At 46.7% G+C, this 2,500-nt stretch overlaps 11 non-coding genes across 11 annotated transcripts; all 11 read left to right on the top strand.

Annotated features, from left to right (window-relative positions):
* The first annotated feature begins 48 nt into the window (after positions 1-48).
* LOC125793349 (5S ribosomal RNA) lies at positions 49-167 on the top strand. The gene has a single exon (XR_007432933.1). It is a non-coding gene; the product is annotated as a 5S ribosomal RNA (ribosomal RNA).
* Positions 168-277: 110 nt separating this feature from the next.
* LOC125793151 (5S ribosomal RNA) lies at positions 278-396 on the top strand. Its single transcript, XR_007432735.1, has one exon. It is a non-coding gene; the product is annotated as a 5S ribosomal RNA (ribosomal RNA).
* A 110-nt stretch (positions 397-506) lies between these two features.
* Positions 507-625, top strand: LOC125793338 (5S ribosomal RNA). The gene has a single exon (XR_007432922.1). It is a non-coding gene; the product is annotated as a 5S ribosomal RNA (ribosomal RNA).
* A 110-nt stretch (positions 626-735) lies between these two features.
* LOC125793327 (5S ribosomal RNA) lies at positions 736-854 on the top strand. The gene has a single exon (XR_007432911.1). It is a non-coding gene; the product is annotated as a 5S ribosomal RNA (ribosomal RNA).
* A 110-nt stretch (positions 855-964) lies between these two features.
* On the top strand, positions 965-1,083 carry LOC125793316 (5S ribosomal RNA). Its single transcript, XR_007432900.1, has one exon. It is a non-coding gene; the product is annotated as a 5S ribosomal RNA (ribosomal RNA).
* A 110-nt stretch (positions 1,084-1,193) lies between these two features.
* LOC125793305 (5S ribosomal RNA) lies at positions 1,194-1,312 on the top strand. Its single transcript, XR_007432889.1, has one exon. It is a non-coding gene; the product is annotated as a 5S ribosomal RNA (ribosomal RNA).
* A 110-nt stretch (positions 1,313-1,422) lies between these two features.
* On the top strand, positions 1,423-1,541 carry LOC125793294 (5S ribosomal RNA). The gene has a single exon (XR_007432878.1). It is a non-coding gene; the product is annotated as a 5S ribosomal RNA (ribosomal RNA).
* A 110-nt stretch (positions 1,542-1,651) lies between these two features.
* Positions 1,652-1,770, top strand: LOC125793282 (5S ribosomal RNA). Its single transcript, XR_007432866.1, has one exon. It is a non-coding gene; the product is annotated as a 5S ribosomal RNA (ribosomal RNA).
* A 110-nt stretch (positions 1,771-1,880) lies between these two features.
* LOC125793271 (5S ribosomal RNA) lies at positions 1,881-1,999 on the top strand. The gene has a single exon (XR_007432855.1). It is a non-coding gene; the product is annotated as a 5S ribosomal RNA (ribosomal RNA).
* Positions 2,000-2,109: 110 nt separating this feature from the next.
* Positions 2,110-2,228, top strand: LOC125793260 (5S ribosomal RNA). The gene has a single exon (XR_007432844.1). It is a non-coding gene; the product is annotated as a 5S ribosomal RNA (ribosomal RNA).
* Positions 2,229-2,338: 110 nt separating this feature from the next.
* Positions 2,339-2,457, top strand: LOC125793139 (5S ribosomal RNA). Its single transcript, XR_007432723.1, has one exon. It is a non-coding gene; the product is annotated as a 5S ribosomal RNA (ribosomal RNA).
* Positions 2,458-2,500: the final 43 nt, after the last annotated feature.

Genomic DNA, 2,500 nt, shown 5'->3' with positions numbered 1-2,500 from the left:
CAACATAGATGAAGTTGCATAAGTAGTCTTGATGAGAGCTCTGCAATGGCTTACGGTCACACTACCCTGAGAACGCCCGATCTCGTCTGATCTCGGAAGCTAAGCAGGGTTTGGCCTGGTTAGTACTTGGATGGGAGACCACCTGGGAATACCAGGTGCTGTAAGCTTTTCCCCTCTTGCTTCCATTACCATGGTCTTGTTATACATTACTAGTTTGTTATCTGAAACCCAACATAGATGAAGTTGCATAAGTAGTCTTGATGAGAGCTCTGCAATGGCTTACGGTCACACTACCCTGAGAACGCCTGATCTCGTCTGATCTCGGAAGCTAAGCAGGGTTTGGCCTGGTTAGTACTTGGATGGGAGACCACCTGGGAATACCAGGTGCTGTAAGCTTTTCCCCTCTTGCTTCCATTACCATGGTCTTGTTATACATTACTAGTTTGTTATCTGAAACCCAACATAGATGAAGTTGCATAAGTAGTCTTGATGAGAGCTCTGCAATGGCTTACGGTCACACTACCCTGAGAACGCCCGATCTCGTCTGATCTCGGAAGCTAAGCAGGGTTTGGCCTGGTTAGTACTTGGATGGGAGACCACCTGGGAATACCAGGTGCTGTAAGCTTTTCCCCTCTTGCTTCCATTACCATGGTCTTGTTATACATTACTAGTTTGTTATCTGAAACCCAACATAGATGAAGTTGCATAAGTAGTCTTGATGAGAGCTCTGCAATGGCTTACGGTCACACTACCCTGAGAACGCCCGATCTCGTCTGATCTCGGAAGCTAAGCAGGGTTTGGCCTGGTTAGTACTTGGATGGGAGACCACCTGGGAATACCAGGTGCTGTAAGCTTTTCCCCTCTTGCTTCCATTACCATGGTCTTGTTATACATTACTAGTTTGTTATCTGAAACCCAACATAGATGAAGTTGCATAAGTAGTCTTGATGAGAGCTCTGCAATGGCTTACGGTCACACTACCCTGAGAACGCCCGATCTCGTCTGATCTCGGAAGCTAAGCAGGGTTTGGCCTGGTTAGTACTTGGATGGGAGACCACCTGGGAATACCAGGTGCTGTAAGCTTTTCCCCTCTTGCTTCCATTACCATGGTCTTGTTATACATTACTAGTTTGTTATCTGAAACCCAACATAGATGAAGTTGCATAAGTAGTCTTGATGAGAGCTCTGCAATGGCTTACGGTCACACTACCCTGAGAACGCCCGATCTCGTCTGATCTCGGAAGCTAAGCAGGGTTTGGCCTGGTTAGTACTTGGATGGGAGACCACCTGGGAATACCAGGTGCTGTAAGCTTTTCCCCTCTTGCTTCCATTACCATGGTCTTGTTATACATTACTAGTTTGTTATCTGAAACCCAACATAGATGAAGTTGCATAAGTAGTCTTGATGAGAGCTCTGCAATGGCTTACGGTCACACTACCCTGAGAACGCCCGATCTCGTCTGATCTCGGAAGCTAAGCAGGGTTTGGCCTGGTTAGTACTTGGATGGGAGACCACCTGGGAATACCAGGTGCTGTAAGCTTTTCCCCTCTTGCTTCCATTACCATGGTCTTGTTATACATTACTAGTTTGTTATCTGAAACCCAACATAGATGAAGTTGCATAAGTAGTCTTGATGAGAGCTCTGCAATGGCTTACGGTCACACTACCCTGAGAACGCCCGATCTCGTCTGATCTCGGAAGCTAAGCAGGGTTTGGCCTGGTTAGTACTTGGATGGGAGACCACCTGGGAATACCAGGTGCTGTAAGCTTTTCCCCTCTTGCTTCCATTACCATGGTCTTGTTATACATTACTAGTTTGTTATCTGAAACCCAACATAGATGAAGTTGCATAAGTAGTCTTGATGAGAGCTCTGCAATGGCTTACGGTCACACTACCCTGAGAACGCCCGATCTCGTCTGATCTCGGAAGCTAAGCAGGGTTTGGCCTGGTTAGTACTTGGATGGGAGACCACCTGGGAATACCAGGTGCTGTAAGCTTTTCCCCTCTTGCTTCCATTACCATGGTCTTGTTATACATTACTAGTTTGTTATCTGAAACCCAACATAGATGAAGTTGCATAAGTAGTCTTGATGAGAGCTCTGCAATGGCTTACGGTCACACTACCCTGAGAACGCCCGATCTCGTCTGATCTCGGAAGCTAAGCAGGGTTTGGCCTGGTTAGTACTTGGATGGGAGACCACCTGGGAATACCAGGTGCTGTAAGCTTTTCCCCTCTTGCTTCCATTACCATGGTCTTGTTATACATTACTAGTTTGTTATCTGAAACCCAACATAGATGAAGTTGCATAAGTAGTCTTGATGAGAGCTCTGCAATGGCTTACAGTCACACTACCCTGAGAATGCCCGATCTCGTCTGATCTCGGAAGCTAAGCAGGGTTTGGCCTGGTTAGTACTTGGATGGGAGACCACCTGGGAATACCAGGTGCTGTAAGCTTTTCCCCTCTTGCTTCCATTACCATGGTCTTGTTATACATTAC

The sequence above is a fragment of the Astyanax mexicanus genome, unplaced genomic scaffold (genome assembly GCF_023375975.1).
Source record: "Astyanax mexicanus isolate ESR-SI-001 unplaced genomic scaffold, AstMex3_surface scaffold_37, whole genome shotgun sequence".
NCBI lineage: Eukaryota > Metazoa > Chordata > Actinopteri > Characiformes > Acestrorhamphidae > Astyanax > Astyanax mexicanus.
This window is presented reverse-complemented; position numbering and strand designations above follow the sequence as displayed.